An 11,188-nucleotide genomic window follows, 5' to 3' on the forward strand; every position below is an offset into this window, starting at 1 on the left:
TCTCATAAATGTCACTTTTTTTTTTTACCAATCAATTTTTTTAATTGAAGAATAATGACTTTACAGAATGTGGTGGTTTTCTATCATCATCAACAAGAATCAGCCATAGGTACACCCATGTCCTCTCCCTCCCATCTCCCTCCCCATCCCACCTTCTGGATTGTCACAGGGCCCCTATTTGAGTTCCCTGAGTCATACAGCAAATTCCCATTGGCTATCTGTTTTCCATATGGTATTGTAAGTTTCCATGTTACTCTCTTCATACTCTCACCCCGTGTCCATAAGTCTGTTCTCTGTGTCTGTTTCTCCATTGCTGTCCTGAAAATAAGTTCACCAGTCCCATCTTTCTAGATTCCATATATATGCATCAGTATATGATATTTATATTTCTCTTTCTGACTTACTTCACTCCGTATAATAGGATCTAGGTCCATCCACCTCATTAGAACTGACTCAAATGCATTCTTTTTTATGCTTGCATAGTATTCCATTGTATATATGTACTACAGCTTCTTTATCCATTTATCTGTCTATGGACATCCAGGTTACTTCCATGTTCTAGCTGTTGTAAATAGTGCTGCAGTGAATATTGGGGTACATGAGTCTTTTTCAGTTTTGGCTTTCTTGGGGTATATGCACACACAGGCTCTGAATAACTGGTCCAATTGATAGACAGGAATGAGTGTCTGGTGTTTTAGCCAAATGACCAATAGGAATTGTGAGTAGTGCTGATGAATAGCACTTGTCCGAGTTGTCCCCTGTGTCGAGTTCTGCGGGGACAGTTTTGTGAGTTTCTGGCCTTCTTAGCCAGTAGTTGACTTTTTACCACATCCATGCTTAAACTTCTAAGCTTGTTCACCTGATTCTCATTCACAAAACTGAATCTTCAAAATCCAGCTTGAGAGTCACCAATAGTTAATTCTAAGCTCTCTTCAATAACATATTCTCCAGTTGGTGTGGGGATTCTATGCTCTTAGTGAGCTGTTGTGCTTCCCCGGTGGCTCAGCAGTAAAGAATCTGCCTGCAGTACAGGAGACACGGGTTCAATCCATGGGTCAGGAAGATCCCCTGGAGAAGGGCATGGTAACCCACTCCAGTATTCTTACTTGGAAAATCCCATGAACAGAGGAGCCTGGCTGGCTACAGTCCATAGGGTCGCACAGAGTCGGACACAACCAGAGCGACTTAGCACACACAGCCCAGCATAGTGAGCTGTTGAAAGGAGTCAGAGGGTGGGGTTGTGAGGGAGCTTGTCTACAAGGATGGACCGCATCCAGGGAAGACACATTACACTCTTCTGCTTCAAGATCCCCATAAGCCAGTGATTCTCAATACTTGACTAAACATGAGATCAACTCAGAAGGTAGGAAGGGAAGGCGGAGGCGGCTCTTCAAAGATCCCACTGCAAAGATTCTTGAGTTGATTGTTCTGGTGTGATACTGTTGTGTAGCCAGGGTACACCCCTTATCTAGGATTTTCTCCCACCCGCAAAATAAGGGGTCAGCCCTTGAGGAGGAGAATGCCTAGCATATTGCAGACCTCTGCAACTAAGCTGTAGCTTCATCCCCTCCAATTCTTTTTCCTGCTTGACTGAACTCTTGACTCTTTAAACTAGAAAGCTGCTCCTTTATCATGCATTCTTCACAACTCTGTGGTTCATAAAATAAACTACCTTTTTCAGCAAGGCTCACATCCTTGATTTGCACAGCAGAGTTTCTGGATTCTTGAAAGCCTTTTCTGCCTCCAGGACATGGCTGTGACAGATCAAAACAAGCTCTTGTCTTTTCTTTTGGCTCTTACGAAGTCCACTTTGACTTTCGAAATTGAGCAACAATGTCTTTGTTTTAATCCTTATTGTCTCTCCCTACTGAAGCAGCAGCTGCCAGTGAGTCACTAAGTTGCCATAAGCAACCGGGAATGCAAGGAATGAAAAATGTAGCAGTTAATAATTCAAAAATAGCATTTTATTACACTCAGGTCAATCACTGGAAAGTCACTGTGGTAACTGTGTGGGCATATGAGTAGCTATAGTCTTGTATAGCCTTCATTCTTAATGTTGGTAATCGTCAGTCTTCTCACCATGAAGAAGAATGTGTGGGAGTAAATTGAATGCAGGGTAAGTTGAAGTGGTTCATTCATTTAGCACATATTTAGTGAATTTGATAGATACAAGATACTATGCATGTACTGAAATATTTCCTGCCCTTAGGCAGCTATATGGTTCTGTATTCCTGTTAGAAGTTGGTAATCAGCTTTGGTGTAGCAGATACATGACTATAACATGGATGCTTAAAACCTAGTTCTTTTTCTTTGCAGTTTTATGAAGCACGTGTAAGTTTAAGGTGTACAGCATGATAATTTGACTTATATGCATCACAAAATGACTACCATAGTAAGCTCATTAAGTATTTATCACTCATGCAGATACAAAATTAAAAGGAAAAAAATTGTGATGAGAACTCTTAGGATTTACTCTTTCCTATATAATACATCAATATTAATTATATTTTTCATGTTGTATATAACACCCCTAATACCTATTAGTCTTATGACTGGAAGTTTCTAACTTGGTTCTTGAATAAGCATTTTTGTCAGATCTTTCACAGCATGAGATTATTAAAGTAATTAGAAAACACTTGTGCATCTGCTGGCAGTTTTGTACCTCGTGCCTGACCGTGTGTGTGTCAGTGCTGCTAAAACAAAAGTGAAAACATGAAAGTGCTATAAGCTCTGTTTGCAGTAAAGACAACCACATAGATTTGTTAACTCATTTCCATTTTTAGAGATCTGTTTCCTCAAAACGAGGAGGGTGTTATAGTTCTAATCCATTTTTTTCTCCTCACCTTATTAAAGCAGCTAATGTAATGTTACATAGTAACATGTTTTGTACAATCTGATGAGTTTGGACACACACACACCTGTGAAACCATCACTAAACCAACATGAATATATTTCCATCCCCCTCAAGAGTCTCCCTCCTCAAGCCCTTTTACAGTCGGTTTCCCCCATCCACGCTCGGGCCTGCACAGCCGTTAATCTACTCGGTGCTGCTATAGATCAGACAGAAACGTCCAGCATGGGCTTTGTTGGCATCAGGCTTGCTTGGCTTAGCATGTTCGTGAGAGGCATCAGTGTTGTTACTTGAATCAGTTCTTTCTTATTGCTGAGTATTCTATTATATGAATATGACTGTCTTGGTAGTGTGTTATCCATTCTCCTATTGGTGAGAGCTATTTCTAGTTTGGGGCTATTATGAATAAAGTGGCTATGAACATTTATATATAAATCTTTATGTGGACATGTGACTTAATTTCTCTAATAAATACCTAGGAGTGGATTTACTGAGTTGTATGCTAAATATTTAACTTCATAAGATACCACCAAACCATTTCTGGAGTCGGCTGTACCATTTTACATTTCCTCCAGTAACGTGAGGGTTTATCATGTCGTTGTCAGCACATGTATTTGTCAGTCTTTTGAATTGAGACCATTCTAGTGGATATGTTGTGGTATCTTGTAGCTTAGTTTGAACTGACCCAACCACTAATCATGTTAAGCATCTTTTTATGTGCTCATTTGCCCCTCTTACATTTTTTTGGTGAAAGATCTGCTCAAATATTTATCCTGTTTCAATAGTTTTGTTGAAGTATAATTTACAGAACCATAAAAATCTAACCCTTTGAAGTGTACGAGTCTATGGCTTTTTAGTATATCTACAAAGTTGTACAATCCTCATCATACCTAATTCTGTAATATTTTCATCACCATAAAGAAAACTTTATACCCATGAGCAATCACTCCTCGTTTCTCCCTCCTCCAGCAGTTAAGCAACCACTAATATATTCTGTCTCCATCATTTCCCTTTTTAGCTTTTTCATATAAAAAGGGAATCATACAAAATACAGTCTTTTGCACCTAGCTTCTTTCACCTAACATGTTCTGGGGTTCACGCACGTTTAGCAGGTGTGAGTAACTGCCTAATTTTGCTGAATAGTGTTCTACTGTATGTATATACCGCATTTGTTCATTTACTAATTGATAAAATTTGGATTGCTCCCACTCCTTTGGCTGTTATGAATAATGCTGTTAGAAACATTCGCCTTCAGGTCTTTGCGTGAACATACATTTTTCGTTTGTCTTAGATAAGTACTTAGAAGTAAAATTGCGGGATTAGATGCATACGGCCTTCTATCCCATCCATCCTGAGATATGTTGGAGGCTTACTGTTATCTCATCCCCATATCACCATGTGAAGTTTCTGCTGTTCTGTTCACCTGTTGCTTGCCACAGCCAGTATCTCATCATCAGGTTAGCTGGAATGTTGGCCTTCTCTGGTTGCCCCCAAGATGATACTGTTTCAGCAGCACTCCTGAGCAGGAGTTTTCTCAGCATGATTTTTCCCCAAATCAGTTCAGTGCCCTCCAGGAGATGCAGCCTGCTCCACTCTGGTAGCACTACAATGCCAGCAACTTGGGAGATTTCTGGGGGCAGGTGGAGCTCCCACAGGCTGAAGTGCTGGGCTCCCACTGATTTTGCCAAGATTCAATAGGTTTTCTTAAGTAAACGTCGCTGTTTGTTGCATGCGTTGGGTCAGATTCCAATTTTGAAATGACTCTTTTGATAGTTTTGTCAAGTTTTATTATTTTGTGGAGACAAAGTATGCTGTACTCGTGACACACTTATTCCTGAGGTCTTACAGGGCTGCTTATTTTAAATTGTGAAAGTGTTAAGTTGCTCTGTCGTGTCTGACTCTGCGATCCCCTGGACGATAATCCTCTGGCTCCTCTGTCCATGGGATTTTCCAGGCAAGAATTCTGTAGTGGGTTGCCATTCCCTTCTCTAGGAGATCTTCCCAACCCAGGGATTGAACCTGGGTCTCCTGCATTGCAGGCAGATTCTTTATCATCTGAGCCATGAAGAGATTATTTTTAAATTGGGTCATGCATAATCTTCTTATTGAGTTGTCAAAGTTCTTTATATGTTCTGTATACAAGACTTTAATCAGATATATGATTTGCAAATACTTTCAGTCTGTGGCTTGTCTTATTAACAGTATCTTTGAAAGAGCAACAGTTTTCAGTTTTGATTGAAGTTCAATTTATTTTTTTCCTGTTCATGCTTTTTGTGTCCTAAGAAATCTTTGCTTAATACAAAGCCACAGAAGTTTTCCATTTAGATCTATGATACAGTTTGAAATGATTTTTGTATATGTTGTGAAAGTAAGTATTGAGGTCTATATTTATCCAGAGGACTCTCCAGCTTATTTTTGTTGATTCTCCTTTCCCTGTGGAATTAACTTTCCATTTTGTTGAAAATCAAATGGTATGTGTGGATCTATTTCTGGAGTCTCTTCTGTTGCATTGAACTGTATGTCTTTACTTACGCCATTATTACACTGTCTTGATTATTACAGATTTATGTAAGTCTTATATCACTGCCTTCAGCTTTGAAAAAAATTTTGCTAGTCATAGAATTCTACATTGTCCTTTTTTGTTTTGTTTTCTGGGACTTCCTGGTGGCTCAGATGGTAAAGTGTCTACAACGCGGGAGACCCGGGTTTTGTTTTCCTTCAGTACTTAAAGATACTACTTCATTACCTTCTGTCTTACATAGCTCAGGCAAGAAGTTTGCATCATTCTTTTAAAAAATTTTTTTAAATTGAGCCATAATTTGTATACCATAAAATTCACCATTTTGAAGTATACTATTACATGTTTTTGGTATATTCACAAGGTTGTGCGACCACCACGACTGTCTAATTTCAGAACCGTTTGCATGACTCCAAAAGGAAACCCCATGCCCATTAGTAGTCATACCTCATTGTTCCCTTACCCCTGCTCTCTGTGGAGCTGCCTGTTCTGGACATTTCATTAAATGGAGTCATAGAATATGTGTTCTTTGGTTCTTTCACTTAGTATGGTGTTCTCAAAGTTCATTCTGCTGTGACATATGGCAGTACTTTTCTTTTTATGGTTGAATACTATTCTGTTGGGCTTCCCTGGTGGCTCAGGTTAAAGCGTCCGCCTGCAATGCGGGAGACCTGGGTTCAATCCCTGGGTCGGGAAGATCCCCTGGAGAAGGAAGTGGCAACCCACTCCAGTATTCTTGCCTGGCGAACCCCATGGACGGAGGAGCCTGGTGGGCTACAGTCCACTGGGTCACAAAGAGTCAGACATGACTGAGCGACTTCACTTCACTTTGCTATTCTGTTCTATGAATATACCACATGTTTTTTAGGTGGACATTGGATTGTTTGCGTTTCTCACTGTTTTGAATAGTGTCACTGCAAGCATTCATGTACAGGTCTTTTTGTAAAAGCCTGTTTTTAATTATCTTTGGTATGTACCTTGTAGAATTGCTGGGTTGCATGTCAACATATGGCAACTCTGTGATTAACTCACTGTCAGCTACCAAACTTTTTCCAAAATGGCTGTGTCATTTTACATTCCCACCAAAAATGTATAAAGTTTCCAATTTCTTCACGTCCTCACCAACACCTGTTATTGTTCATCTTTATTAATACAGCCATTCACTGTGGCTTTGATTTGCATTTCCGTATCTGTGTTCATCATCTTTTCATGTGCTTATTGGCCATTTGTATTAATATATCTTCTTTGGAGAAATGTCTTCAGATCCTTTCCCCATCTTTAAATTATTTGTCTTTTTATTGTTGAGTTTCAAGAATTCTTTTTAATATGTTCTGGATTCCTAGACCCTTATCAGATATATGATTTGTAAAGCTTTGAATGTTTTCTCCTGTGTTTTGAGTTGTCTTTTCACTTTTTTGATAGTGACTTTTGTAGCACAAAAAATTTTAATTTTGATGAAGTTCAGTTTTGTCTTTTTCTTTGGCTTGTGCGTAGGTGTCATCTGTGAAACTCTTACCTAATCTAAAGTTAGAAAGATTTACACCTCTGTTTTCTTCCAAGAATTTTACAGTTGTAGCCCTTACATTCAGGTCTTTGATCCATTTGGAGTTAACTTTTATGTAGACCAGGAGGTGCCAGGGTCCACGTTCATTCTTTTGTGTGTATGTATCCAGTTGTTCCAGCACTATTTATTTGAAAGACTATGCTTTCCTCCATCTTAATTTTTTTGAAAATCAAGTGACTATCAATATATGGAGTAATTTCTCTGTTTTATTCCATTGATCTATGTCTGTCCTTGTGCCAGTATCACACAGTCCTGATAACTATGTTTGTAATATGTTTTGAAATTGGGAATTGTTCTTGGTTAAGAAATGTTGGAAGTTTTCCCTGGCAATTGACCTAAAGATAAGGTGATACCAGTTTGTAAGTATTGGCATAGCTTTACGTTTTTGCACACAGTAAATGATGCTGTAATCCAAATGATAGGAAGATCCTTAATTGGGCATTCTTCCACAATTGAAATTGACGAATCTTTGCTTGATAGGATTTTCATAAATATTGTACTGTACCTTGTCTAGCAAGGTGAGACCTCAAACCGTGTTGAGAATTGCTAGTGTTTGAATTGTTAGCTGACAGTTAATTCAGAACAGCTTGTAAAAAATCTTCCTTTGGAGCTTTCCTGAGAGTTCCACGTTTGCAGAATCTGTAGCCACTGGAGAAGTGGAGTTTCCCTGAATGTAGCCACCTTCCTCTCTCCTGGGTTCCATCTCTTGTGGGTCGTAGAGGCCCGAGTCAAAGGGCCTCACCACTCCAGAGTAAGGTGAGGCCGGGCTGGAGGACCTTTGAAGAGAAGACTTGTGCCGCCCAGACCCTAAAGTAACCCAACATGACCTCCACATGAGGGAGCATGGAACATTGGCTTGCGACACTTCCCGGAGTCCCCAGGGTGTTGTCTTCTAACTTACTGACCCAGAGGTGCTTGCTGCCATTCTGGGAAACCAGCTCGCCAACATTGCTCCCTCCCAGATGCTTTGTGTGGAGGAGTATTTCTCAGACATCTACAACTTTCATTGTAAAAGTCTGGGGAGTAGGCACTTCTTTAAAGTTGCTGGAGTGAAATACCAAGAAGGCCTGGTGGTTGTGAAGGTCTTTGCAGTTCAGGATCCCACGTTGCCTCTAAGCAGCTCTAACAAGAGCTTGAGGAACTGTAAATCTGGCTTCGTTCTGCACAGAACTGTCTGTCTTTCTAGAAAGCAGCAGAAAAAGCATCTGAGAAGGCAGCCATGCTCTTCAAGCAGTATGTGCAAGACGACCTCTATGATCGCATCAACACTCGTCTGTTCTTAAATAACATTGAGAACAGGCGGGTGCTGATACGATCATAGAGGGAGTCTGGATCCTCACAGCTGTGGACGAAGCACACAAATCTGGAGTCGGTCATGGGGACGTCAGGACGGAGAACGTGATGGGTCCTTCTCACTGGTTTTGCCAGTTTTAAATCCACTTACCTTTCAGAGGACAACCCAGCAGATGTCAACAATTTTTTTGATACTTTACAGAGGAGAACTTGTTACATTGCTTAACCCACTATGATGCTACTATTGTTAGACTAGCCTATGCTGGTTAGAGCTTGTGTGTGTGTGCTCAGTAGCTTCAGTCGTGTCCAGCTCTTTGCAATCATATGGACTGTAGCCCACCAGACTCCTCTGTCCATGGAATTCTCCAGGTAAGAATACTAGAGTGGGTTGCCATGCCCTCCTCCAGAGGATCTTCCCAACCCAGCAATTGAACCCATGTCTCTTGCATTGCAGGCAGATTCTTTACCCACTGAGCTACCTTATTGTCCATGTAATAACAATGCATATTTTTGAAGTTAGTGATTATAATATCCCTTATTTTTCTCATATCTTTGAGAATTCCAAGGGTGAACTTCGTCCCTTCAACTATTTGTGTGCATTTTAATAATATTTATAGCTGATCTGTTGCTGGGACTCAAGCTTTGTGGGTACCCTCATTCTTGAAGTGACCAGAATTAAAGGAAAAGTATATAATACAGGATGTATGGTTTTACTGAGTGTATAATTTGGAGTAAGACATAACTACATTTGTGTGAATATCAGTGTATAAGTCTATTGCTGTTGACAAAAATAATATTGCTGGTAGTTCGACGTTGAAAGAAACTAGCCTCGTACGTTACTGAATTTTAAGGTCCTTTAGCTACTATGATGCTTAGGATATGTGGCTTCTTTGTGATGAGGTAGGTGTGTTATGTGACACATGTTTTATTTGTAATTCTCACTCAAAATCAGTTGATACAGATTCATATTTTTAGCTTCCCAAATTAATTTGAATGCTTAATTCTGCATGTAAAATTTCATTGAAATATTTACATTATTTCTATAATGTAATTTGTTGGGAATCACAGATTCTGAAGTCTGTAAATAGTGCATATATGTGGTGATATTGTCACCTTTTTTGAAAGATACTGGCTTATTCATTATTGTAGGATTTACTTGTCATCATTTTAATGGAGTATGAAAAATGCTCTTTGAACTGTGTCTTTATGCTAGGCACATCCACAGAGTGATTGATGGTTGACTTTCTTAAAAATACATATTTTTTATATTAAAAAAAACTTACTTTGAAGATATAATTGGAAAAGTTATATTGTTAAAATGGTCATACTGCCCAAAGCAATCTCAGATATGTAATCCCTATCAAATCACCCATGTTATTTTTCACAGAACTAGGACAAGTAATCCTTATATGGAACCATAAAAGACCCAGAATTGCCAAAGAAATCCTGAGGAAAAAGAACAAAGCTCAAGACATATCCCTCAGACTTAAGAAAATACTACACAGTTACAGTAATCAAAATAGCATGGTATAAAAACAGACAAATGGATTAATAGAGTAGAATAGAGAACTCAGAAATAAACCCACCCACCCAAGGTCAATTAATTTTTGACAAAGGCAAGAATATACAATGGAGAAAAGACAGTCTCATCAGCAAGTGGTGCTGGGAAAGCTGGAGAGCCACATGTAAATCGATGAAGCTAGAAGACTCCCTCACAGCCTCAAAAACAATCTTAAAATGGCTTAAAGACTTAAATGTAATTCACAAAGCTCCTAGAAGAGAACATAGGCAAAACATTCTCTGGAATAAATAGTAGCAATGTTTTCTTAGATCAGTCTCCCAAGACAATAGAAACAAAAGCAAGCAAAGAAAAAAAAAGGGGGGGGGGTGGCTAATCAAACTTACAGTCTTCCTTTGCACAGCAAAAGAAATAAACAAAATGAAAAGACAACCTATCAGATCAGATCAGATCAGTCGCTCAGTCGTGTCCGACTCTGCGACCCCATGAATCGCAGCACGCCAGGCCTCCCTGTCCATCACCAACTCCCGGAGTTCACTGAGACTGATATCCATCGAGTCAGTGATGCCATCCAGCCATCTCATCCTCTGTCGTCCCCTTCTCCTGCCCCCAATCCCTCCCAGCATCAGAGTCGTTTCCAATGAGTCAACTCTTCGCATGAGGTGGCCAAAGTACTGGAGTTTCAGCTTTAGCATCATTCCTTCCAAAGAAATCCCAGGGCTGATCTCCTTCAGAATGGACTGGTTGGATCTCTTTGCAGTCCAAGGGACTCTCAAGAGTCTTCTCCAACACCACAGTTCAAAAGCATCAATTCTTCGGCGCTCAGTTTTCTTTACAGTCCAACTCTCACATCGGTACATGACCACAGGAAAAACCATAGCCTTGACTAGACGGACCTTTGTTGGCAAAGTAATGTCTCTGCTTTTGAATATGGTATCTAGGTCGGTCATAACTTTCCTTCCAAGGAGTAAGCGTCTTTTAACTTCATGGCTGCAGTCACCATCTGCAGTGATTTTGGAGCCCCCAAAATAAAGTCTGACACTGTTTCCACTGTTTCCCCATCTATTTCCCATGAAGTGGTGGGACCGGATGCCATGATCTTCGTTTTCTGAATGTTGAGCTTCAAGCCAACTTTTTCACTCTCCACTTTCACTTTCATCAAGAGGCTTTTTAGTTCCTCTTCACTTTCTGCCATAAGGGTGGTGTCATCTGCATATCTGAGGTTATTGATATTTCTCCCGGCAATCTTGATTCCAGCTTGTGTTTCTTCCAGTCCAGCGTTTCTCATGATGTACTCTGCATAGAAGTTAAATAAACAGGGTGACAATATACAGCCTTGATGAACTCCTTTTCCTATTTGGAACCAGTCTGTTGTTCCATGTCCAGTTCTAACTGTTGCTTCCTGACCTGCATACAAATTTCTCAAGAAGCAGATCAGGTGGT

Source organism: Bos indicus x Bos taurus, chromosome 4 (genome assembly GCF_003369695.1).
Source record: "Bos indicus x Bos taurus breed Angus x Brahman F1 hybrid chromosome 4, Bos_hybrid_MaternalHap_v2.0, whole genome shotgun sequence".
Taxonomy (NCBI): domain Eukaryota; kingdom Metazoa; phylum Chordata; class Mammalia; order Artiodactyla; family Bovidae; genus Bos; species Bos indicus x Bos taurus.